This window comes from Notechis scutatus, chromosome 10 (genome assembly GCF_049901735.1).
Source record: "Notechis scutatus isolate UNSWTSFEM ecotype Mainland chromosome 10, rNotScu1.2, whole genome shotgun sequence".
NCBI lineage: Eukaryota > Metazoa > Chordata > Lepidosauria > Squamata > Elapidae > Notechis > Notechis scutatus.
The window spans coordinates 8,918,987-8,946,415 of record NC_142018.1 but is presented as its reverse complement, the minus strand read 5'-3'; the positions used below and the strand labels follow the sequence as shown (position 1 = coordinate 8,946,415).

The following is a 27,429-nucleotide window of genomic DNA, read 5'->3' as shown; positions in this document are numbered from 1 at the left end:
TTCTTCTGGTTTTCAGCAAAACCATGCCTAGTACATGATTTCACAGATTAACAGAGTTAGAAGGGACCTTGTAGGTCATCTAGTCCAACCCCACACCCAAGCAGGAGACCCTACAACATTTCTGACAGTCATGGCTTGATTGTGAGAACTGCAGCCTTTGCTTAATGACTGTGGATTCACTTAAAGGCTGTGGTGATTCGCTTAAGGACTGCTACAATAAAGCTTGCAAAATTTGGTTGGTCACATAACCAAACCGTTTTATGATGCTTACAACCGAATGGGCAGGCTCCATTATGGTCACATGTCAAGGGCTATCTGTAGTCGGTCTTAAGCATTTCCCTTCCAGTGTACAACAATATAGGTAGTCCTCGACTTGGAACAGTTTGTTTAGTGACAATTCAAAGTTACAAAATCAGTGAAAAAAGTGACTTAGGACCAGAGGTGGTATTCAGATGGTTCTGTCCAGTTCTGGAGAACCGATAGCAGACATTTTGAGTAGCTCAGGGAACCAGCAAATGCCACCTCTGACTGGCCCTGCCCCAGGGGTGGGATTCAAATTTCTTAACAACCGGTTCTGTGGGCATGGCCTAATTTGTGGGTGTGGCTTGGTGGTCATGTGACTGTCTGGGCATGGCTTGTATGTAAATATTGTAAATATTTATGTAAATATTGGATTTTTTATATATAGATATTAAAAAAGAGCAACTTTTACCCAAAATCAGGCAAAGCAGATTGAGTTGCTTGTAGAATCACAGATTCACTCAGAGATCTACCATTCTGCAATCTGCTGCCTGAGTCTGCACTGAAAAATAGCAGCTTCAGTTCAGCTCTGCTCTCAGGCCACTTCTCTCCCACCCCCACCCCCCAACCTCCTGAATACCACCCCTGACTGGGCTTCAGGGAAGCCTCCTGGGTGAAGGCAAAGCAGTTCAACAGTGATTTAGATCAGCTAGAAAGCAGAAATCCGACAGGAGGGGAGGGGCCAGCCAATGGCGTGATTTGCCGGTTCTCCGAACTGCACAGAATCGTAACAACCGGTTCTATAGAACCGGTCCGAACTGGTAGAATCCCACCCCTGCCCTGCCCCCCATCTTTTCTCTGCCTCCCAAGTCTCAGCTGACCGGCTGGGTCTCCTTTGGTTGACCTGCACAGGAGAACGGAGCTGGAAAGCAGGTTAGTGGGGTGGGGAGGGAATGGGGATTTTGCAGTATATCCTTCCCCTGCCATGCCCACCAAGCAACACACACAGAACAGGTAGTAAAACAATTTGAATCCCACTACTGCTTAGGACTATTTTTTCATATTTGTGACTGTTGCATCATCCCCACGGTCACGGGATTTGCATTCAGATGGTTGACAACTGGTTCATGTTTATGATGGTTGCAAGGTCCCCACATGATCAGGGTTTCCACCTTCTGACAAGCAGAGTCAATGGGGAAACCAGATTCATTTAACTACCGGGTTACTCGTTTAACAACTGCAGTGTTAAATTAACAACTATGGCAAGAAAAGTCATAACATATTCTCGCTTAGCAACATAAATTTTGGGTTCAATTGAGGTCGTCATCCAAGGATTACCTGTACCATTGAGGAGTATTTTAATTCCTGTTTTAAACTAACACTGCAGGGGCCAAAATTTTGACATGTTTATGGTATTACAATGCCTGCTTTCTTTCACAATGCCCATTATAATGTCACAATGCCAGATTTCTAAGTTCCTTCCAATGTTTTTGGGTTGTCACTCCATCAGCAGCTTAGAAAGTTTGCCATAAGTTTTATCGATGGCATTTAGTCCTGGCAAGATTAGCCAAGATATAGCCAAATACTAGCCCAAAATGTTGGAAGTGTCAACAAGTTGACGCTACCTTTTTCCATATGTGGTGGCTATGCCCTAAGGCCAGGATCTATTGGACCAAAATTAGTTTAGTTTACTTTATTGTCATTTCACCTCGTACAACGAAATCAAACACCATCTTCAGTGCACATCATGACCATCACCATGAAAATAAAACAAACACACATCCTTCACCCTCCACATATCGAACCGAAAACCCTCAACACTGCACCAATGCTGCACTATACAGCAGAATTCAAAAGAGCTGCTGCCCTGGGATAGAAGCTATTTATCAGCCTATTTGTCCTTGTTTTTATTATCCTGTACCGTCTGCCAGATGGTAATAGTTCAAAAAATGGGTTCCCAGGATGAGATGGATCTTTGAGAATGTTTTGAACTTTCTTAAGGCATTGGGAGCTATAAAGCTCTTCCAAAGAGGGGAGAGGGCAACCAATGATCTTCTGGGCAATGATGTTAACCCTCTGGAGTGCTGTCCTATCTGCCCCTGTGCAATTGGCAAACCATACAGAGGTGCAGTATGTTAAAATGTTCTCTATGGTGCAGCGGTAGAAGGTCACCAGCCGTTTTTCATTCAGTTGTTGTTTTCTGAAAAGCCTCAGGTAGTATAATCTCTGCTGGGCCCTTTTGACCAGGGCTGCAAATTAAATTAAAGATTGGATACGAGGAATTACAGGATATCAAATTGAACTCAGACCAGAACTCTATTTATTGGAGATAATCAAAGACCAATATTCCGAAAAAGATAAAATACATAATCTTGCATATTCTAACAGCAGCTAGAATAGCTTATGCGCAAATGTGGAAAGGGCTAATGTTCCAACAGAAGAATTAGTCTTACAAAAAATAACAGACTGTGCAGAAATGGACATGCTAACATTAAAAATGAAGGAAAAAGAAGAATCCGACTATTACTCAATTTGGCATAGATGGTACAGATCGTTAGAAAACAGAAATAAAGAATGAAAAGTGAGGATTACATAGAAGAACCCTTAAGAAAATGACCAGTGGCACTCACTCCTATCATCGTAAAGTGCTTTGAGAAATTGGTCTGCCGGCACATCATTTCTGGTCTTCTGCATACATTTCATAAACACCAGTTTGCATACAGAAAAAATAGATCTACAGAGGACACAATAGCCATCACTCTTCACACTGCTCTGACCCATCTAGAACAGTGGGAGGGCTATGTGAGGATGCTTTTTGTGGATTTTAGTTCTGCGTTTAACACAATTCTTCCACATAGACTAGTGTCTAAACTTCTGGACCTTGGACTTTCTAATTCAATCTGCCTTTGGATTATGGATTTCCTGTCTGACCGCTCACAGAGGGTCAGATTAGGTAATCATACCTCTTCAGCCCTTATTCTTAACACTGGTACACCACAGGGTGAGTCCCTTACTCTGTACTCTTTATGTGCATGACTGCATTCCCACTCACGCTAGTACTACTATTACTAACTTTGCAGATGATACAACAGTGATGGGACTTATCTCTGGGAGGATGAGTCTGCCTAGATGAGGTAGACTGGTTGCTTTCGTGGTGTGGAGACAATAACTTGGTCCTCAACACCAGTAAGACCAAGGAGTTTATAGTGGATTATAGAAGGAACAGATCGGACATCCAGCCCTTGTTTATCAATGGAAACCGAGTGGAGCAAGTGGCCAGTTTTAAGTTTCTGGGTGTTACCCTAAAAGAGGACCTGACCTGGGGTGCTCACAGTGCAGCCTTGTTCAAAAGGGCCCAGCAGAGATTATACAACCTGAGGCTTCTCAGAAAACAACAACTGAATGAAAAACTGCTGGTGACCTTCTACCGCTGCACCATGGAGAGCATTTTAACTTACTGTACCTGTGTATGGTTTGCCAATTGCACAGGGGCAGATAGGAAAGCACTCCAGAGGATTAACGTCATTGCCCAGAGGATCATTGGTTGCCCTCTCCCCTCTTTGGAAGAGCTTTATAGCTCCCGCTGCCTTAAGAAAGTTCAAAACATTCTCAAAGATCCATCTCATTCTGGGAAGCCTTTTCTTTAACTATTACCATCTGGCAGACGGTACAGAATATTAAAAACAAAGACAAATAGGCTGAAAAACAGCTTCTATCCCAGGGCAGTAGCTCTTTTGAATTCTACTGTATAGTGCAGTGTTGGTGTGGTGTTGTCGGTTTTCAATTTAATGTGTGGAGTGTGAAGGATGTGTGTTTGTGTTTATTTTCATGGTCATGATATGCACTGAAGATGGTGTTTGATTTCATTGCACAAGGTGCAATGACAATAAAAGTAAACTAAAAACTATATAGATATGTAGATATGTAAAGTAAATAAAGATAGATATTAATAACAAACATAGGTAAGGATAATAATTGGTGAGGTATATGAATATATGATAGAAAATATATGATAATATTGTATGTATGTCAATGCAAAATGCTGTTGAAAAAGTAAATACAATTTGTACTGGTGGAAAACAATAAAAATCATTTGTTTAAAAAAAAGTTTGCCATAATTGCTTGGATCCTCCAGCAAAAAGCATAGCAGATTTTCTTCTCCTTCACACACCAAACAATTAACAGAATACTTAACAGAATAACAGAATTGGAAAGGACCTTGAAGGTCTTCTAGTCCAACCCCATGGTTAAGCACTGCATTCCTCTACCATTTTAGTCAAATTGTGGTCCAATCTCTTATTAATAACCTCCAGTGATGGTGCACCCACAACTTCTGGAGCCAAATCGTTCCACTGATTAATTATTGTAACTGTCTGAAAATTTCTTCTTAGTTTCTTCTAGGTTGCTTCTCTCCTTTATTAGAATAGAATAGAATAGAATAGAATAGAATAGAATAGAATAGAATAGAATAGAATAGAATAGAATAGAATAGAATAGAATAGAATAGAATATTGGAATGAAGAATAGAATAGAATAGAATAGAATGGAATGGAATGGAATGGAATGGAATAGAATAGAATAGAAAAAGAATATTGGAAGGAAGAATAGAATAGAAAACGAAATGGAATGGAATGGAATGGAATAGAATAGCTTTATTGGCCAAGTGTGATTAGACACACAAGAAATTTGTCTCTGGTGCAAAAACTTCTCAAGAGAGTATTAATAATTATAATAATGATACCAAGAGAGTATTAATAACTATAAAATGATACCAATAAGAGGGGAGAGTAGAGGAGATGAACAATAACAATAACAATAACAATAACATGAGGAGGAGGAGGAGGAGGAGGAGGAGGAGGAGGAGGAGGAGGAGGAGGAGGAGGAGGAGGAGGAGGAGGAGAAGAAGAAGAAGAAGAAGAAGAAGAAGAAGAAGAAGAAGAAGAAGAAGAAGAAGAAGAAGAAGAAGAAGAAGAAGAAGAAGAAGAAGAAGAAGAAGAAGAAGAAGAAGAAGAAGAAGAATACAACATGGGTAAATTTCCTTAGAGATAAGACAATACTGTGAGGATTAGATATTCATCCAAATGATGGCATGAGGGAAAAAACTGTCCCTATGTCTAGTTGTTTTGTCATGCAAATGCAATGTCCTGTAGCAGAGATCTGAGGGAAGGAATTGAAATAGTTTATGTCCTGTATGTGAGGGATCTGTAGATATTTTCTCAGCCTTCCTTCTGACCTGTACAATATACAGGCGTTCTATGAAAGGCAGAATGGTTGCATTTGTTCTTTCTGCAGTTTTAATTAGTACCTTCCTTTTTAGTTTCCACCCATTGCTTCTTGTCCTGCCTTCAGGTGCTTTGGAAAATAGCTTGACTCCCTCTTCTTTGGGGCAGCCCCTGAGATATTGGAAGACTGCTATCATGTCACCCCCAGTCCTTCTTTTCATTAAACTACACATACCCAGTTCCTGCAACTGTTCTTCCTTCGAAGCAATCCAGCTAAACAAAACAGAACTCTTGAGCTGTGTTGGTCATAAAACCTAGTTCAGAGTTCAGTTTCATCCACAGGGAAATCCCTTTGGCTAGTTTACATCCTGGTTACGTGCGGTTGTGCCTGAGCATGTTGTCTGACCCCAACCTTAAGTGTATTGTCTTAATCCAGAAAATACATACATCACATTCAACTTTTCTAGAACAGGGTGGAGTGTGTGTGTGTGTGAACATTCAAGTCAACGTTGATTCCAGGTAACTGCCTGGCCAGGTCCCTGAAATTTTCTTGCCAGGGTTTTTCAGAAGTATTTTGCATTTCCTCCTTCCTAGGGCTGAATGAGTGACAGGGCCCAAGGTCACCCGGCTGGCCATGTGACTAAGGCAGGACTAGAACTCACAAGCTCCCAAGAAGTACAAGAAGGGAGAAGGAGTTCAGAGGAAGACCCAGGCCCACCCCCTCTTCATCCTAGGGCACACAGGAGGAACAGAGAGGAGAGCAATGTGGGTTGTGTGGCTTACGGGGGAAGAAAGGGCCCTGATTCCCTTCATTAGCTGCAGCTGGAAACACAGTGTATAAAAAAAAGGCAAGCTGTGTGCAGCAGGCTGCTGGGAGCAAACATGACTTTATCCTGTGTTGTCATGGCTTATCTATGTGCCTGGCATCTTCCCAACCATGTGAGTTTTGCTGTGCCTTCACATCTGGAATTCTTGCTTCTGCCCTGCCAAACTAATTACTTCAGTTTGGTTTGTTTGGACTTACAGTTACAGTTACAGTTTGTGTTGCTCATGTTTTGGACTGAATTTTCTGCAATCAAAGGCTGTTCCCGGGAGAGTTTTTCTCCAGTTTTTCTCCAGTCAGAAGGTAATCTGGACATTGGGGGCAAAGTTGGAGCTATTAAAGGGACTCTTATCTGACTGTGTTGCCTTTGTGCCATGCCCCGGGTCATCACATAGTCCTTGACTTACAAAGGTTTATTTAGTAACCGTTCAAAGTTATGACAGCACTGAAAAAAAGTGACTTATGGTGGTTTTTCACACTTATGACCATTGCAGCATCCCCATGGTCACATGATCAAAAATCAGACCCTTGGCAGCTGGCTCACATTTATGACGATAGCAGTGTCCTGGGGTCATGTGATCACCGCTTGCAAACTTCCGGCCAGATTCACTTCACATCTTTGTAGCTAACTTAACAGCTGCAGTGATTCAACTTAACACTTACTCATTTATTGTGCGACTTTTCTTTTCTTAGTTTTATTGTTTTTATATGAGGTTTTCTATTTCGTCAGCTGCCTTGAGTTGCCGTGTGCGAATAGGTGGCCATATAAATCCGCTAAATAAATAAGGAAATTGTGGCAAGAAAGGTCGTAAAATGGGACCAAACTCACTCGACAACTGTCTTGCTTAGCAGTTTTGGCAGGAGTAGGGATTCAAAACTTTTAAAAACCGGTTCTGTGGGCGTGGCTAGGTGGGTGGGGCAAGGTGGGTGTGGCCATGTGACTGGGTGGGCATGGCTTCTTCTTCTTCTCCCCCCCCCCATTTTTTTTTTTGCCTCCTGGGCCTCAGGGAAGCCTCCGGGGGGGGGGGCGTTTTTGCTCCCAGAAGGCTTCCCTGGGGCTCAGAAAGGCAAAAAACGGAGCCTGTGGGGGCATGCAGAACCCTCACCCCCATCTCCCATGTGCCCCTTTTGGCCTCCTGGGCTTCAGGAAAGCCTCTTGGCTGAAGCAGTAAGACAGCACGAGGGATCTGGGCATAGCTGATCATCAGAACAGCTGATCGTCGGGTGGGGGAAAGAAATACATTGGCAGGGCGAGGGAGAACGCAGTCAGCGATGTCGCGCATGCGCGATAAGAACTGACTGGGTGCAGAGGGGTGGGGCGGTGCCAGCCAGAGGCACAATTTGCCGGTTCTCCAAACTGCGCAGAATCATAACAACCAGTTCTACAGAACCGGTCCAAACTGGTAGAATCCCACCAGGGATGGGATTCAACCAATGTTACTACCGGTTCAGTGACTATGTTTTGTGCGTTGACGCTGCGCGCGCATGTAAAAAAACAAACAAACATCAGCTGTGCCGCCCAGACAGCTGAAAAATGCTGCGCCAGGTGCGCAGCGTTTGAAAAGGATAAACAATTTTATAAAATTTGGGATCTTTTCTATCAATGGTTAGATAACAAAGTACAGTAATGAAATATGTACATTTCTAGAAAATAATAAATATATAAAGATGTACTTCTTTCTTATTATAACTACAAAATGATTTTAGGATAGATTTGGGATGATAATATGAACTGCTATACAATAAATTAAGCAAATTATGGTTGTCTTGTAAAACATGAACGAATAAAAGTATAGTCAAATGATTGATTAATAATGATACTAAGTTTTGATTGACAATATGAGATTATATGTAATGTAATTGTAATTGAAGACTATGAAATGGAAGCACAAAACAATTTGTAAACCAACCGGCACACTGTATGTACACCTATGGAAGACAGCTTGATGTTTTTATGTTTTGTTTGTTTTTAAAAACCAATAATTTTTTTTTAAAGAAAAGCCTTTTTTTTCCTGCTTTTTCGACCTCAGCTGTGCCGCGAAAAGCAGCTGAGGTTGAGAAAGCAGGAAATAAAGGACAGGTAAGAGGCCGGGCTGGCGGGTGGGCCAAACAGCAGCAAACACAGAACCGGTTCGTTGTCTGCTGCTCTTCAGAGCTACCGGTTCTATAGAAACAGGCAGAACCGGTAGCATCCCACCCCTGAATTTTGGGCTCAGCTGTGGCTGTACATTGAGGACTACCTGTGATTTGGAACTCTGCAATTTCTCTTTAAAATAAAGTCCAGAGTCTAAAATAAAATGGTTTGCGTTGCATGCCTAACGCAAGCATCATTTGGGACATAGATGTTTAAAAACTGTACTGTAGTGCAAATATATAGGAAGGGCAGTCATGGAGATATTGCTTGCAGTTTTCCAGCATCCCAGCTGTTGCCCTGTCTTTGTTTATAGTAGACATAAATTTATGAATGAATGTCATTTACATGCTGCTTGGCATTCCCGCTTCTCTAACATTTCCTTGAAAGCTTAACTGTGTCTTGCTCACATGCAGATCGCATTCAGTAATAGCAGATTATGTAAGGTTGACAAAGGAGCACATTGTGTGTGAGATTCTTGGAAGCTGACAGATAACCCCAGCAGTAGGCTCAAGAGAGGTGAGCCTTTGGCAAACAACAATGGAAAGAGGGACTTGGGCTAAAAAGGAGGAAAGGAGAAAACAATGAGGCTGGCTTAGTAATATAAAGTCACTCCTTGACTTACAACAGTTCGTTTACTGATGATTAAAAATTACCACAGCACTGAAAAAAGTGACTTAGCACCCATTTTTCACTGTTATGACCACTGCAGCATTCCAAGGCACCTGAAGGCCAGACAAGGAATAATGGGTGGAAACTGATCAAGGAGAGATTCAACCTGAAAATAAGGATAAATTTTCTGACAGTAAAAACAATCAACCAATGGAACAGAAGTTGCCTTCGAAAGTTCATTACCGGCTGGGAATGAAAATAATTCCCAGCATTGCAATAAAACAAGACTTTTTAAAAAAATAAGTGTGTGTGCGTAATTACAGTCTCGGAAGCCTTGGTCAGAACACCTACAGCCGTGGCTTTCATCTCCATCTCTACCTTCTTCTACATCAAGGGTCAGCAACCTGCGGCTCTGGAGCCGCATGTGGCTCTTTTATCTCTCTGCTGTGGCTCCCTGTTGCCAGTGGCTCCAAAATTGATAGGGTTTTTGGTTAGGACAGGTAGAGGAAAAAGGATGCCATGCTAGGACGAGACTCTATGGTAGGGGAACCGGACTTCTCGTTGGCTCCAGAATTGAATGGGGGACTTCTGGTTAGGACCCTTGTGGCTGTTTGAGAGCCTGATCTACACAGAAGCATTCAGTGATCCTCTTGGACACAAAACCCGCACAACAATCACCTTGCTTAGCGATGGAAATTCTGGTCCCCTTGATGGTTGTGTTTCGACATATGACTTTCTCTCCTCTCGAAAGGATACTGCAACAGTCGTAAATATGAGTCAGTTGCCAAGTGTCTGAATTTTTTGCTACAGATGTTACTGCAGTGGTTAAAGGAATCATGATGCGGTCATTAAATGAATTGTTCCACAATGAAATTCATTAAATGAATTGTTCCACAAAAGGTACGTCCTTCCTTTGTCAGAAAAGTAATGGTGGAAACAATAGTTATGATAGGCAACGAATGTCAAAAACAAACTTTTTTATAATCTTTGAAGTTTCTAGATGAGGGTACCCTTTGCCTGCAGAAACAGTCGCTCCACTGAAGCTTCACTTCAGGACTCTGTTTGTGTAGGGCGGGCACAAATTTTCCAAGGTGAGGGTGAATAGCGGCATTGTTGCCCCCAGAGAAGAGATGCGCAAGAGGAAGTATGTGGGAGTTGCAAGTGAGGAGACCACTGAATTCTCCTCCTGGTAGATTCTTTTCAACTCCAACCCAGCAGACTGCTAGGAGAGGACCTCTGAATGCTTCTGGGCAGAGGTCTAAAGGTTGTCTGAAGCCTGAATCATTGCAACTGGGCTAAGTTTTAATTTCAGAAACATTTCTCTATCCATTCAGACCAGTGGTGAGATTCAATTATTTTTACTACCGGTTCTGTGGGCGTAGCTTGATGGGCACGGCAAGGGGAAGGATAGTGCAAAATCCCATTCCCTCCCCACTCCTGGGGGAAGGATACTGTGATGACCCAGAGTGTAACACAAACATAACAAAATACAAAATGTAAATAAATATCCTTTCATGCTTCCAACTTGGCTGTTCAATAATACTCAGTTGGAGATAAAACGTACTCAGAAATAGTCTTCAAAGGAAAACAATACAGTCCGAATTTAATGAGCAGATAGAGGTGAAATAAAAAAAAACCAAAGAAACTACAATGACAAAATTTCCACAATGGAACAGGAGAAGTATTTACCAAATTCAAGGAGATAATAAGGCACAGTCTGTTGGAAGGATGCCAACGAAGATAACCTCAAAACAAAATAAAACACGCTTTGTTTCCAGCATTTGCCAGTATGCAGGTCCGAACTCTTATGCAGTTGTCACACCTGCAGCCCATGTAGAGGATCAAGGTCCTCTCCTCCTGAGGAGACCACGTCTCTCCCTTATCCTCTCCTTCCTGCATGTCCTAGAATGCATAGGGGATGGGCCTGGGTCCTCCTCTGACTGCCCAGCCGGCCTCTGCCCTTCCCCAGCCTCCTCCACAACCTCCGGAGCCATACTTCCACTCCCTGTCGGCTGTTCCTCCTCTCCCTCAGAGTCAGTCTCCACCAGGGGCATGACAGATACTGCAAAATCCCCATTCCCTCCCCACCCCACTAACCTGCTTTCCATCTCCTTTCTCCTGTGCAGGGCAACCAAAGGAGACCCAGCCGATCAGCTGGGACTCAATGGGAGGCAGAGAAGAGATTGGGGGGGCAGTCAGAGGTGGTATTTGCCAGTTCTCCAAACTACTCAAAATTTCCACTACCGGTTCTCCAGAACCGGTCAGAACCTGCTGAATACCACCTCTGGTTCAGACAGCTTCCTCAGTCAGCATAAGGTGGTTAGGCAATGGGTGGTTGGAATGAAACAGCTCTTGCCATACCAACCTCAGGGGATCCTCCCCCAAAATGCATTCTGGGCAGAAAACTTTGGAGATGGAAACAAGGGCTGTAGGTGGCCATAGCTGTACAGGTAGTCCTCGACTTACAACTACAATTGGGCTCCAAATTCCTGTTGCTACAGGAGATGGTTAAGTGAGTTTTGCTCTGTTTTAAAACTTTTCTTGCCCCGGTTGTGAAGCAAATCACTGCAGTTGTTAAGTTAGTAACCCAGTTGTTCTTTTAAGTCAGCTTGGCTTTCCCATTGACTTTGCTTGTCAGTTCAATCCAATTTATTACAGGAATAGACCAGAGACCAGAACAAATAAAAACACCCAACCTGGAAATAAGGAGAAATTTTCTGACAGTGAGAACAATCAACCCATGGAACAGAAGTTGCCTTCGGAAGTTGTGGGAGTTTCATCACTGGAGGCTTTCAAGAAGAGTCTTGACTTCCATCTGTCAGAAATTGTGTAGAGTCTCCTTCTTGGGCAGGGGGTTGGACTAGATGACCTACAAGGTCCCTCCCAACTCTGTTAATCTATAAACATGCAGTAAATATACAATTAAAAATTCTAGAATAAAATAATAAGTAACAGATAAAATCTAGGTTAAAATGCAGCCTGTCAATTACACATGGTCTAATTATACTAAAATCACAATCCATAAACTGTGAGGCCCATAGTCGGTTTAATACTAAAATGCAAAGGAATAAGCAGTGTAAAAGGATTTTTATACGTTTGTTGTATAAAATAGCAATGGTGGATTAGACACGTTTCTGACGAATGCCCAGTGCTGCTGCACAGAATCTAGCCAGCTGCGCTGTAGTTTACAGATTAACAGGGACCTTGTAGGTCATCTAGTCCAACTCTCCCACCAAAGCAGGAGACCCTACATCATTTTTGACAGGTGGTAGTCCAGTCTCTTCTTGAAAGCCTCCAGTGAGGAAGCTCCCACAATGTCTGAATGCAACTTCTGTTCCATCGGTTGATTGTTCTCACTGTCAGAAAATGTCTCCTTAATTTCCAGATTGAATCTCTCCTTGTTCAGTTTCCATCCATTATTCCTTGTCTGGCCTTCGGGTCCTTTGGAAAATAGTTTGATCCCTTCCTCTCTGTGGCAGCTCCTCAATTTGCTTGTGAGAAGGTCTCAAAAAGAGCTCTGGGACATTGCAAACTGTTGTAAATATGAGTTAGTTGCCAAGCCTCTGGATTTTTTGCTACAGATGTTAAGCAAATTGCTGCCATTGTGAAATGAATCATGCCGTCATTGAACGGGTGACTCATTGTTCCGCAAAAGGTACGTCCTTTGCCAGAAAAATCACAGTGAAAATAATAACTAGGCTAGGCAATGAATGGAAATTCGTGTCAAGAATAAAACACTTTAACCTGATTCCAATCAGGTGTGCTAGAGTGGCTGATCTTTTTTCTCCTTCTTGGATGATGAAGATTTTGGAAACAATTGAAGCTGGAAGAAGCATGGAAGTCATACCATGATGAGTTCCCATGATAAAAAAGCCGGTTGACTGTGGCTTATTCGATAACTGTTCTGACTAAGGCTTCTGAGACCGTAATTAGGCACACGCTTAGTTAAAACAACTCTTGTTTTATTTCAACGCTGGGAATTATCTTCATTCCCATCTGGTAATGAGTCTCAAAACAGTCCCTCGAGATAAGCACCCACCTTTCTCTCCTTTGAATGGCTGCCAACAACTAAAGTGCCAAACGAACTGTAAAAAGCCAACCAAAGTACAAAGTCCACACGGAGCCTCAAGGATTAATTTGAACAGAACGAACGACTTTGCTTCCTGCAAAGGTTTCACACCTTTGCCTGTCCTTTATACCTTATGGGAGGGGCAATCACCTCCAAGCCTTACTCCCGAGTCACTCCTTTTGTCTCAGCTGCCCTTGCCTTCTAGCAGTTCTGTGCACATGCGCATTGGGAACAGGCTCCCCTTGTTCCTCTACCTCACTGCTGCCAGACTCCGAAGTCTCCGGAGTCAGCACCCCACTCCCAGTTGGCCCAGGCCCTATCTCTGCATCAGATTCAGGACCCTCGTCCAAGTCTTCTCCAGACTCCCAGATTGGTCCCCATTCTTCCCCACTGTCCGATTCTGCTGCCATCTACACAGGCTGTCAGCAAACCACAACAATAATGGACATGTTAGGAAAATCATAGTTTATCATAATGTGTGAACACAATGCAAAGAAATATTTTCCACTTTCCCCCCAGACGGTTATCTGGGCAGTTTCTGCATACAAAGGTTTCACTCCTTTTTTTGCAGATTGTATGTTTTCTTTATCAAAACTCACCAAGTTTTGATAAAGTTATGAAAGAATAAAAGAAAACGTCTGGCCATGAACACATGTTCGATTTCAAGGACGCTCTCTAAGGTGAAATGATTAGCCAGTTTTTTTTTCTTTTTCCTGGTCAACAAGTGCATCCTGTATCTTAATCTGTTTTATTAACGGTGCTTCCGGCTGTCTATTTAAAAATTCCTGCATAGTCATTCTATCATTTCCTGAAAGAGAGAGAGAGAGAGAGAGAGATGGAGGGAGGGGGAAGGGAGGGAAGGAGAGAGAGAGAGAGAGAGAGAGGAAAGGAGGGAGAGAGAGACAGAGGGAGGGGGAAAGGGAAGGAAGGAAAGAGAGAGAGGGAGGGAGAGAGGGAAAGGGGGAGGGAGAGAGAGAGAGAAATAGGGAGGGAGGGGGAAGGGAGGGAGGGAGGGAGAGATGGAGGGAGGAGGGAGGGGGAAGAGAGAGAGAGGGGAGGGGAAAGGGGGAGGGAGGGAGAGACAAATAGAGAGACAGGGAGGGGGAAAGGAGGGAGGGAGAGATAGAGGGAGGGAGGGAGGGGGAAGGGAGAGGAAGGAGAGAGAGAGGGATGGAGGGATGGGAACGGGGGGAGGGAGAGAGAGAAATACAGAGGGGGAGGGAGGGGGGGGAGGGAGGGAGGGAGGGAGGGAGGGAGGGAGGGAGAGAGAGAGAGAGAGAGAGAGAGAGAGAGAGACTGAGAAACTATAGCAAGAAATACAGGTAATACTCGACTTACGACCACAATTGGGCCCAAAATTTCTGAGTGAGACATTTGTTAAGTGAGCTTTGCCCCATTTTACGACCTTTCTTGCCACAGTTGTTAAGTGAATCACTGCAAGTTGTTAAGTTAGCAACACAATTGTTAAGAGTATCTGGCTTCCTCATGGACTTTGCTTGTCAGAAGGTTGTGCAAGCAGAACATCTGGGCCGTAGGACACTACAACTGTTGTAAGTATGAGTCAGCTGCCAAGCATCCGGATTTTGCTGCAACGGTTGTACGTGTGAAAAATGGTCATAAGTCACTTTTCCCCCCCACTGCGGCTTCTAACTTTGGACGGTCACTACATGAAAAACCGAGAACTACCTGGATAAGCCAAAGACGTTGGCTTCTTAGCCTGACCAACCTGACAGGGTTGCTGTGATGAGAAATGGGGAAGAGGAAGATCTGGATTGAATGTGGGCAGCTGGTATCTTGTGTGGACTTTGTGGAGCTGTCCTGCCTTTGTCATCTAACTCAGGGGTCACCAACCCTTTGGACCTCAGGGACCACCAAACTCATAATTTTAAATCCCGCAGACCAGAGACCCTGGGAAAATCCCAAAAAAGTCTGCAGGAAAATTCCCCACCCTGTTTTTCTACAGATCGATCATTCTTTACTTGGGATCGCAGGATACCGTCTCCAGCTCCATTCTCAGTGGGGGGAGGGGGAGAGAGAGAGAGAGAGAGAGAGAGACAGAGACAGAGACAGAGACAGAGACAGAGACTGACTGACTGACTGACTGACTGACTGACTTTTGGCTTCATGCAAGGAAAGCAGCAGAAGTCTTTCTTTTTCTCCCTCAAACTCCACCAGAAGGGCACAGCCTCTTGGAGCAGGAAGCCTTGCAGGGTCCCAAAGACTCCTTTCTAGCAGAGTTTGGGGGAGAGAAAGAAAGACTTTTGCTGCTTTCCTTGCGTGCAGCCAAGAGCAGAAGAAGAAAGAAGTGGAAAGAAGCAGCCTGGTGGCCAGGCAAAGCAACGTGGGGCAAGTTCCCCCTCTGCCCTTCCCCCCTCCCTCACAACCTCGTGTTGTTCACAATGCAAGCGGCGCAGCCTTGTATTCCCATGCAGCCTGGATTAATTTCTCTAGGGGTTGCTTTGGGGATGACATTTCTCTGCGGACCAACAAAATTTTCTCATGGACCACCAGTGGTCTCTGGCCCACTGGTTGGTGACCACTGATCTAACCCAAACCCTCCTACCAATGGGGTTAATTTTGGGCAGGGCAATTTTCCTCTAGTCCTAGGGCCGAAATAAAGAGCAGTAGGTTCAACTCACTGCATCACTTGCAATCATCTGTTGCGTTTCCTGTGACTCTCAACCCCCCCCCCTTCCAAACGTAAACTGCGAGGGGTAGATTCTGACTCATGGAAACACTGCCGTCTAGTCTTGAGAACAAGAAATGGCTGGGCAAAGCGACTTGGCCCCCCTCCCCTTCCAAAATATGCTCGCCTTCTGCAGTCCTGGTTTTAAGAAGACTCTCTGAGGGCAAGGAGGAGTTGGGTAATTCCCCCCCCCACCCCCGACTCAAAGAGAGGGTTGCTAGCTAACACCCAACCGCCTTCACATGATCTGCCTGTAGTTGTCGCTATCGGGGTTGGCTACCATGTTCCCATGTGGTCAATCTCGTGCACATTTGTTTAAAAAACAAACAAACAACAATTCCGTCTTAATCCCAGTTGGGATTAAGTTTCTACCATGCCTGTCATAACTTCTGGAAAAGGATCAACGTTTGGGGAAGCGCCAGCTTCGTTTCGCTCTGTACAGCTCCCCCTTAAAGCAGTGTTTCTCAAAGGCTGGCAATTTTAAGAGGTCTGGGCTCCAACTCCCAGAATTCCCTAGCCAGCAGGGAATTCTGGCTGGGGAATTCTGGGAGTTGAAGTCCAGACTTCTGAAAGTTGCCATCCTTGAGAAATACTGCCTTTAGAGCAAGGGAAAAGAATAGATAAAGGTTGCACATTGAAGGATGTGGGGAGTATTGGAAGGATGAAGTGAGAAAAGGAGAAATACCAGGGATGGGATGTCATACTCAAAGGCTCCCTGAATCCTAGGATTCCTGCTGATGAATGATCTCAAACCCTTCCAGCTTCTGTATCTGTTCTAATATATCAAACCACCCAAGAGTGTATTATTTCAGACTTCCATAGGGAGCAATATAATAGATCTTCTACATTAGGGGTGTCCAGCTTTGCAACTTTTAAGACTTGTGGACTTCAACTCCCAGAATTCCCCAGCCAGCACGGTTGGTTGAATAATTGTGGATATTGAAGTCCACAAATCTTAAAAGTTGTCAAATTTGGAGAAGCCCTCCTCTACCTCAACCGTTCACCCACTGTAATAGCTCCACTCAGGAGCTATTAGGAATCTGAACGCAAAGCAGTTCAAGGGTCATTTTGTTGCTATACTCATTCCATGGCTTAAACTTAAACTCCAGGGATCAAACTTGAAGCTTTAAGACTTGTAGACTTCAACTCCCAGAATTCATCCTCCAGTCATGTTAGCTCAGGAAATCTGGGAGTTGAAGTCCACCAGTCTTAAACTTCCCAAGTTTGAAGACCCTTGGCTTAAGGCAAGCCGTCTTACTAAGTACGACACATCTGGTGGGGATGAACAATGTGGATTTTGGAGAAATCAATTGCAAGTTGCTTAATTTGATAAGGTTCTAAGGTTTAGGAGAGGCATTACAATGAATTTATTGCTTTGGGCACCAAAGATAATTGATAAATTTTTGGTGTTGTGGTACTTGGATTCGGGCAGAAAATTTGCTGCTGTGTCTCAGGAACCAAAAAATCCCAGGAAGAATTACATCTGTGTGTCAGAGGTGATCAATGCTTGCAAATGCTATCCAAATGTCAACTCTGCCTGGAAGCTCTGTTTATTGATTGCAATGCTATAGTTGAATTATAATGAATTGTAATATCTTCACCTAAATCTTTTCAGACAGCACTGGAACCTAAAGGAGTTTGCCATATCTTGCATTCCAGACTGGTAGAACGGATTCTTATCTCTTTGTCCACGCTCAAGGGTTTATTTTCTAATGCTGAAAAGTCAGGTCTCTTCTTCCGAACAAGAAAATCTGAACCCAACCGGGGAATTTTACAAAATGGCTTGAAACTTAGTACATATTTACTCATAAGACTGTGCTTCTTTAGTCATGCTTTCTTCTTCTAGACCTGGAAAGCATCAGAAGCAGCAGAAGTCTTTCTTTTTCTCCCTCAAACTCCACCAGAAGGGCACAGCCTCTTGGAGCAGGAAGCCTTGCAGGGTCCCAAAGATTCCTTTCTAGCAGAGTTTGGGGGAGAGAAAGAAAGACTTTTGCTGCTTTCCTTGCGTGCAGTCAAGAGCAGAAGAAGAAAGAAGCGGAAAGAAGCAGCCTGGTGGCCAGGCAAGGCACGTGGGGCGAGTGGGGCAAGTTCCCCCCCCCTCTGCCCTTTCCCCCCTCCCCTCACAACCTCGTGTTGTTCACAATGCAAGCGGCGCAGCCTTGTATTCCCATGCAGCCTGGATGGATTGCTCTGGGGGGTTGCTTTGGGGATGACATTTCTCTGTGGACCACCAAAATTTTCTCATGGACCACCAGTGGTCTCTGGCCCACTGGTTGGTGACCACTGATCTAACCCAAACCCTCCTACAAATGGGGTTAATTTTGGGCAGGACAATTTTCCACTAGTCCTGGAGCCGAAATAAGGAGCAGTGGGTTCAACTCACTGCATCACTTGCAATCATCTGTTCCTGTGACTCTCAAACTCCCCCTTCCAAACGTAAACTGCAAGGGGTAGATTCTGACTCATGGAAACACTGCCATCTTGATGGCAAGATAGGTCCCCAAAATTGGCAACTTTTAAGACTTGTGGACTTTAGCTCCCAGAATTCTCCAGCCAGCCATGGAGAATCCTGGGAGTTGAAGTCCACAAGACTTAGAGTTGCCAAGTTTGGAGACTTCTGTTCTAGACAAACCTCCAGTTGTTACCAAAAATATTTAGGGGGCACAGAAAGGACAGTCCCACCTTAGGGATGAATGCCAACTGGTCGACTTGGGCCAATTACAAAGAGACTGGGAGTTCTAGTCCTACCTTAGGCGTGAAAGCCAACTGGGTGATTTTGGGGCCAATCACCAGGAATTGGTAAGTTCTAGTTCCACCTTAGCAATGAAAACCAGATGGGTAGCTTTGGGTCAATCACCAGGAATGGGAGAGTTCTAATCCCCACTTGATCTGGAAATTAAAGTAGAATGAGACTAGCAAAAGTAGTAGAAATAATAATAATAGGTGCCCTTGGTGCAACCTCAAAACAAACTGGAGCACCACTTGAACACCACTGGCATTGTCGAAATCCCCATCAGTCAATTGCAAAAGGCAGCTTAACTTGGGAACAGCTTACATCCCGCGACAATACCTTTAAGCACCACCAAATACCCACATCTGCCTATCGCAGGTCCTTGGGAAGGACTCGATAAGTGGCCAGAAATGCCAAATACAGCCCAAAACATCTGGCCGACGGTGCAATAAACCCTAATAATTTATTAAATTTATCTGCCACTGGGAAAAGACTCCAGTCTCAACTCCCCAGTCATGTCCTTCTTCCTTCCCTTCCTTCTCTCCGCGCAGGTCTCCCTTCCCTCTGCTTCGGTCTTGACGAAGAGCTCTGCAGGACTCAGAAGCCCGCATCCTCTTCAAGGGGTAGAACGGTGTAGAGTTTTTTCCTGCTTGGGCAGGGGGTTGGACTAGATGACCAACACGGTCCTATTCCAACTCTGTTAATCTGTAAGAAGGGAAGGGGGAAGAAAAAAAACACACCAAATGTCTGCCTCCCGAGCCTATTTCGACGGCTGTCCTTTCTCCTTAGCACATAAGGTCTTTGCGCAACGCCGGCTGGGGAAGAAGGGATGGAGAGAGCGAGAGAGCGAGCGAGCGAGCAGGAGGCGAGCGAGACCGCATTGTGGTTGGCGCGCCCGGCCGCGCGCCCTCTCTTCTCTCTCTCCCCCCACCCCGCGCTCCCGTCTGCGGTAACCGCGCATGCGCCGCAGCCTGCATTCCATCATGGCGGAGCCGTCTGACTTTATCTCCTGCCGCGGCAAGGCTTCGTGGCGCCGAGCCTGAGGCGGCGGCTGGAGCGTCTTCCCTTCCCAGCGCTCGCCGCCTTCTCCCCTCCGGTCCCCTCCTCACCCCACGCGCGGTGAGTGCCCGAGGCTTTCTCCCCTTCCGGCCGGGCGAGGCTCCCCTCGGGGGCCGCCAGGGCGGGGCAGTGGCCGGGCGGGGGGAGGAGGGAGATAAAAAAGGGGGGGTCGCCTTGAGAGGGGGTCTCGGGAACTACCGGAGTGAGGAGAGGGGGTTTGAAGAGGCTGACCCCATTTTCCCCGCCTCCCCATGCCGATCCCCCCTCCGCCCAGCAACAGTCCCCCCCCAACTGAACCCCTTTCCCCACCCGATTTATCCCCCCCATTCCAGAATAATTCCAGGATTTTGCAAAAATTAAAAAGGGGGAGGCTGCTCTCCATTCTCCACCCACCCCCCGGGTTGCAAACCCAGCGCTTTGCAATCCCAGTTTTGCAAAAAAAAAAAAAAATGGTTATTTCCTCCATGCCCCCTTGCAACCCCCGCCCCCGGGGCCAAGTCTCTCTCTCTCTTTTTTTTAAAAAAATCCCTATTTCCTTAATTTTTTTCAGGGCCTTCTCCACTCTTCCCCCCGCGCCCCTGCGTGCCAACCAGCCTCGCATTCCCATCTTGACTTATTATTCCGGGAAGGAAAAGAAGAAAAAACAACCTCCCCCCTTCCTTACAGCCGATATTTTCTTTTTATACTGCATTTCCAGAGCCTCCACTTTTCCCAACCAGCCTCTGGTTCTGCTCCCCCCCCTCTCTTTTTTGTGAGTGGGGGGTGGTTGGGGGTCAGAAGGGAAGAGAGGCTTGGAAAGATGAAAGAAGGGGGGGTTGGGTTTGCTGTGGGGGTGGGGGACTTGCTGTTAATCCTTTAAGGGTGGAAAGGGGAGATTTTGAGGGAGGAGGTGTAGAACAGGGTCTCCTGCTTGGGTGGGGGGGGGGGTTAGGCTAGATGACCTACAAGGTCCCTTCCAACTCCTGCATTTGCAGGAATGGAGGGGGTGGGTTGGGGGAGGGGGTTTCCGTGGGTGGTGGAAGTAACCACAGCTTAGGTCAGGCAGCAAAGTTGGGTTGGGACCCAGGTGTAGAAATAGGACCTGCAAGAAAAGGTGGAGAGGGGTTTAGGCAAAAGGGGTGTGTTTGCATGCAAAGATGCACACGAAAAGGGGGATGTGGGTTTCAAAAAGCCGGGCTTGCAAAGTTTTAGTAGAGTTCGGTGGAGGGAAACCGTCATGCCTGTCTGCCCCCTGGATTGTGACTTATGCTCGAAACATCTGGAAAAGCCAGGGCAAAGGTATATAAGAAACTTTAAGGTGCCTGTGGAAAGGTACTTCCAACAGACCGAAATGTTTTGTTCCTATGTATTTTTATTTTATTTTATTTTGCTTCCACCTGCTTTGTGGATATGGGTTTCTTTTTAAGGGGCTGGAAGTTCCCTTTGGGGGGGGTGGGGAGAGGGGAGGAGAAAGATCCCTAGGAATGTCATCCCTCCCGCCCACCCACATTTCCCAGCAGAGCAGAGGTGAGGGGTCCCACTGATACTCCTTTTTAAAGGTTTTGACTCTAGGTGGCTATCTTCTCCCGTTGATGATAGCTGTGGCGGCTAATTATTTTGAAAAGAGGGGAAAAGGGGTGGAGGAATGGAGGTGGGATGCTTTCCCCTTTCGCTCTTCTCCACCCCTTTTCCCCTTCGGTGCTGTCTATCTGAATGCCACGTCGCCTTCCCCCCGGCCTTTTGACGGAGTGCATAGCAGCTTAGCAGATACTCCGTACCTCCCATAGCGTTCCTCCTGAGCCAAAGGTAGGTGCCGTTAAACGGTGGCTGCTTTCCAGGCTGCTTCCCATCGGGCTGTCTTTTGCATCCCTTCTGGATCCCTTCTTTTAGGGGGAAAGGGAGAGGTGGAGGGGAGACGTTTTGTAACCATGTCCAAGCTCCTGCTTAATTGGTGAAGATTTTAGTAGGTGCCAAGCCAGGTTTCAGTCCTGTCTTTTGCAGCTGTGATCACAGGCTGGGGGTGAGGGGGAGGAGGAGTAATTCAGATGATGGAAACCTCTGTTTTGGGATCCAGAAGACCACCTTCCCCCGCCCTTTGCAAGATCCTTTCCTCAACATATGGCAAATAGTGTGTGTTATTATAATCTTGCCAACTGGCGGCCAGTGACGCAAATACTGGCAGGTGTACTTCAGTTCATTTTATGTTTCCTGTTTGTACTCCTTTCCAGCTTTTTTAGTCATCAGTGTAAATGGAATATATTTCATATTTTTAATCTGTTTTTTGTTAAACCAGTGTTTGCTTTTTAGATTAATTATGGAAAAGCATGTCTATTTTGGACAGGGAAACCTGGGTTCGATTTTCATGCATTTATGCTGATTAAATATATTGTCATGGATAGGGACGGGAAACTGTAATTTAAAACTTAAAATGGTAACAGATTTGACAAGTCTTTTAGCTAGTGCTGCAGTTTGATTCTTAAAACGATTATTGGTGGCTTCTATAATATAGGTGTTTTAAAACCAGTTGCACTTGCTACAGCAGCCATTATGCAATGGTATGCGTGACATTTTTTTTTTTTTTTTTTGAAATGTCAAATTTGCCAGTCTGGAAAGATTTGTGATTTTGGCATAATCAGTTTTCAGCTGAGAAATTACATCTTGGCCATAATCGCTTTGAAAAGAGTGTACTTTATGCTGGTCCTTCTTTCTCAGCCATCTTGGTAACAGACTCTGACTTATATGTGAGTTGTAATAATAAGTGAAATAATGGATATAACTTTTTGTTATTTAGGAAATGTGCTGTAAGCAGCTTTATTTTGTAAAGGCGGAGCCCAGGACAATATCTGAAGCTTTGTAAAACTCCAAAGTAGCTTATGCAGTTGTATGGCCCAAGTTCACTCACTTGTCAAAAATAACAACAGAAAAAGAAAATGAGAGAATTAGTACCCAATATTTTGATTTTACTCTTCTGAGGGTATTTTGAAAAGTGCAACAACTGTTAGAATTAAATAGAAGTAGAAGAATATGGTACTTTTTGAAAACTTGAAAAAATAAAATTGCCTTATGCTAAAATAACGTTAAAGATAGTTACCTACTCTGGTTAAGTTGGTGATCACCAAATAAACATTTTTTCTTTCTTTCTACTTGAAGTATCACTGTAGTTCTCCCCCACCCACCCCCCAAAAATACGGTTTGTGATGTTTATTTTTTAAAAATTAACATTGTTTTAAATTTCTACAAGCTTTCAGTTGAAACAGGCCTTTATATATCTTGTTTTCCCTTTCACCTGCATTCTTGTATGGCCCAAAAGTTATATTTTAATTTGCGAAGGTTGAGATAGTAGATTTTTCAGCTCTTATCTCTCTTGCAGAGCAGAAGTTTTGGATTCCTGAATAAAAAACAAAACAAAACAGACTGAGCTCTATCTCATCCTCTAGAAGGACTCATTGTGTGGAGATATAATATATTCTCTCTCTCTCTCTCTTTTATATTAACCTAAGCTTCCTTGTCTATATTTCCTGGTGATCCAGTAACTTGGAAAAGCAAACAAAACCCAGCAGCATTGGAGCTTCCAGGATTCACAAATTTGCACAAATATTGCACGCACGTGATCACCCAGATTTGGGCCTTTCACCTGCATCTGAACAAACATTTACTTTGGCACGGAAACTGAAAAGCCTTAAAGGGCCACATGTATTGATTAAGCAGAATTGATTAGGAATGCTAAGGAGTGTGCGTCTTCCTCTTTCCCCTCCATTAGCAGCCATGGAATGACCAGAGAAAGTTATGCTGTGTTGTTGTATGGGTAGTAGGTACCGTGTTCCTCACAAAATAAGGCCGGGCCTTATTTTTTTTTGAGCCCCGAAAAAACGGCTAGGCCGACTTTTCGGGGGTGACTTAATTCCTCCCCTTGCATCCTCATCTAGAGCGCCCCGCAGGCAGCCTCGCCACCAGCCGCTCCTAACGGATGATCATGGCGAAGCTCAGAGACTGCCAAGCACCTTTGCGGCAGACCCAAGACTTTCAGCACCCGCCGCTGTTGTTTTCCCTTCTGCCCATTCCGCCGCCACGTTTGGAGCTGCCACTTCCGTGTTTGGAGTGCCGCTGCCATTTGGAGTGCCGCCGCCATTTGGAGCACCGCTGCCACGTTTGGAGCTGCCGCTTCCGTGTTTGGAGTGCCACCGCCATTTGGAGCACCACCGCCATGTTTGGAGCTGCCGCTTCCGTGTTTGGAGTACTGCTGCCATTTGGAGTGTTGCCACCATTTGGAGCACCGGCATCATGTTTGGAGCTGCCACTTCCGTGTTTCGAGCTGCTGCCGTGTTTGGAGTGGCAGCGGCGCTCCAAATGGCGGTGGTGCTCGAAACAGCGGCAGTGCTCCAAACACAGAAGCGGCAGCTCCAAACGTGGCAGCGCTCCAAACGTGGAAGCGGCAGCACCAAACGCAGCGGCAGCTCCAAATGCAGAAGCGGCAGCTCCAAATGGCAGTGGTGCTCCAAATGTGGAAGTGGCAGCTCCAAACGCGGCGGCGGCGGCATGGGCAGAAGGGAAATCAACAGCGGCGGGCGCTGAAGGTCTTGGGTCTGCCGCAAAGGTGCTTGGCAGGAGTAGGGAGCTCTCCGTGCTCTGCCATGATCGCCCATTAGGAGCAGCTGGTGGCGAGAAATTGCTGCCCGCGGGGCGCTCCTAACGGCAAGTCCCCCCGCCCTTCCCCCCATTTTGCATGTTTTAAAATAGGCCTAAATGTGGGGGGAGGGGCTTAATTTGATTTTATGCCAATAAAACATGCTGGGCCTTCCTATTGGGGGAGGCCGTATTGTTGGAGAAACACGGCAGTCCTCGACTTACAACAGTTCAGTGCCCTGGAATTACGTGACCACCTTTTGCGACCTTCTGACAAGCAAAAATCAATGGAGAGAAACCGGATTCACTAAACAGCTGTGTTGCTAACTTCACAACTGCAGTGATTTAACAGTGGCCTGAAAAGTTGTAAAATGGGGCAAAGCTCACTTAAGAAATGTTCTCACGGTAGCAACATAAATTTTGGGCTCAATTGTGGTGTTAAGTCGAGGACTTACCTGTGTTGTACAAACCTACTGTCAGCGAATCTTCCTATGGGTTTTTCTGATGAATGAAAGCCACCGTGTCTATTAACTGCAGCCCACTGGATCACTGCCAAACTGCATATAATGATCCTGCAAGTGGCCTTTCCTGGATTAGGACTCACCTGAAGCCCTTTTTAATTTGGGGTTATGCAAAGTATAAAATAATTTACTGATACCGTCTATCTGGGTGACTCTGGGCCAGTCATTCTCTCTCAATCCCGTGACATCAGGCTAGTTGGTTAATTCCTGTTGCAACCAACCAATGCTTGGTTGATCAAAAAAAAAAAAAGAAGTAGAAACATTTGTGGGAAAAATTCTAGGAACAAAAGTGGGATAGCATATGTGACCTCACACTCCCCTGAACCATAAGTAGAGTATCAGTGTTTTGTATAAATCTGATGTGGGATGTAATTTGTTTAATATTTAGGGATAGCATGATCAATTTTTTTTATCCTGTACTATATTAGATTAATCGATCCGTTCTGAAGATAATAAGGTTTTACCTGAATGTGAAAATGCAGAATAATTTAGTTCCAGAGTTTGATGCTAGATCATTTTCCTCCTAAAGGAATAATTGAATCAAATTAAGAACTTGGCCTCTTTGTTCTCATTGTTAGTGAAATTTTCTTTACACTTTATACATCTATGTTTTATTGCTACAAGAACAGCTGTATTGGGATTATTGATTGGCTTGTATATTTGAATGCCATTAACCACACACACACACACAAAATCCTCTTGGTTTTAATAGATTGTGCTATAGGCTTCCCATGATTCCTTGAATCTCCCAGAGTTGGGAAATTGTGGCTGATAGGAGTCAGATTCTTAATAAATACGCTGCTCAAGGAATACGTGGTATGGCAGCCTGTGTGGCAGTTAGTTCCAATTACGCTATTACCTTGGAATAAAATATCTGTAATGAAGCTGGATTAGTGTGCTCATTAAGATAGACTTAATTATCTGAGCGATCAAAACTATCATATGACTCGAGCGATCGTTCCATTTAACAAGTATGTAACTTATCGCCACGATCATCTGCATATAATGTCAGAAATGAACTTGAAGCCTGAAGGACATCTAGCCACACAATCTGCACAGCGTAGGGTGGCCTCAAGGAAGCATTCTTCCTCAGTTTCCCCAACATTATTTTAGCTTTTGTAATAAGGTTCTTGCGTACATTTCATGGAACACATAAAATGAAAGCAAGAATTTTTATTTTTCCTTTTCAGTACTTGGATGGGATAGGTGGCACGAAGAGAATATGTTGATCCAGATATTTTCACTAAGATTAATTTCAGAGTGAAACATATAATTCTCTTTCCTTGAACTTGAATATTCGAGGTACACAGTCTTCAGGCCCATCTTGGGAATTGAGGACTTAATCCAAATTCATACCAGGTCTCATTTCCCAAAGTGAAATTTGAAATTTGAGCATTGGAAGTGTAGATGCAAAGGCCATACAGAGAAGAAATCCAGTTCTAAATTGCGGATATTTGGAATCCTTGGTTTTCTTCCCTTAATGTGCTTCAGAACAGTTCAACCTAAATGAAGTACTTTGAATTCAATTTGATATCAAATGGCCATTTTCAAAGCCTTGTTTAAATCTTACGTGTTTTGATGCAAAATAATAGAAAACTTGTCAACAGCTTTTTTTTTTTTCCTTTTCAGTACTTGAGAGGAGAAGGATAGTGGACACGAAGAAAATGTGTTGACCAACAGAGCAGGATGGAGGATGAGATTGGGAAGATTGGCAGAAAGCATAAATATAAAATTATGAAGCACTGAGTGAAAGCACAGCTTGCTGAGAGAACTTGCATGGCTTCTACCTAGATAGATCCTGCCTCATAAACCTTTTCAGGTTCTTTGCGGTTTGTCAGCAGGTGCATGAATGGAGATGGTCCTCTACTTGCGTTCAGAATGATTTTTGGACAAAGGTCCTTGTGAGAGACCCTTGAGTAAACTAAGTAGTCCTAGGATTGCAGGAAAAGTCCTCCCATGGATCGGTGATTAGTTGAACTACTGTTCAGCCAGGCAGAGTGGAGGCCTCAAGCAGGGAATTAGTCTTGAATGGTAAGAGATCCAGTCCCTCCTTCCCACGCTCCATGGAACCTCATCTATCTGTTCCGAAGGGAAGGCAAGCAGTCCAGGGAGATTTTTGTATGATAGGCAGAACACAGGAAAACAGCTGGAACTTAACGCGTATGGATCTGCTTGCTTGCGACTGACAACTATGGGAAACACGGAATAGAATAAACAAGCAGTTTTTCCTCATTGGAGGAAAGTACAAAGTAGTGTCCCCCAAGGATCTGGTTTGGGCCCATGTTCAACTTGTTAATAAATGAGTTAGTCAAGACATTTCCAATTAAGTGACAAAATTGGCAGATGACACAATCATTTAAGCTAAGACAGAAGGGAATTGTGAAGAGCTCCAAAGAGATCTCTTCCAACAGTGGTTAGATCACTAAATGGCAAATGCAATTTAATCTCTTCCGGCATGATAATAGTCTGTCACTATGTACTACATGCATAGGAGCAGGAATGGCAGGGGAAAAAAAACAATTCTTCTCTAATTAAATATTAAGTTTCACTTTAATAATATGTAATATAAATATATTTCCAAGCAACACGTTTTAATTTAGTTAATGTATTCTTCTGAGTAAGTGTTTTTTAATTGATTTTAAACTTGATTACAGTTTGGAGTGCTGTGGATTTCATAGTTGTTTACTGAGTGTCATTTGAGGGCCAGTTTGGTCTAGTGGTTTAAGGCATCTG

The 27,429-nt window shown here is 44.5% G+C and overlaps 2 protein-coding genes across 3 annotated transcripts in view; both read left to right on the top strand.

Moving 5' to 3' along the window:
* CYSLTR1 (cysteinyl leukotriene receptor 1) overlaps positions 1–27,429 on the top strand; it is a 650,975-nt gene that overhangs the window by 60,266 nt on the left and 563,280 nt on the right. The window lies entirely within an intron of this gene.
* LOC113416597 (fibronectin type-III domain-containing protein 3A-like) overlaps positions 19,478–27,429 on the top strand; it is a 71,521-nt gene continuing 63,569 nt past the window's right edge. The window contains exon 1 of one of the 2 annotated variants that reach the window (XM_087972052.1): positions 19,478–19,633. The gene's annotated coding sequence lies outside the window, so the exon portion shown is untranslated. Of the gene's footprint in view, positions 19,634–21,286; positions 21,363–27,429 lie in introns of those variants that run through there. The other variant, XM_087972053.1, reaches the window with a different exon arrangement.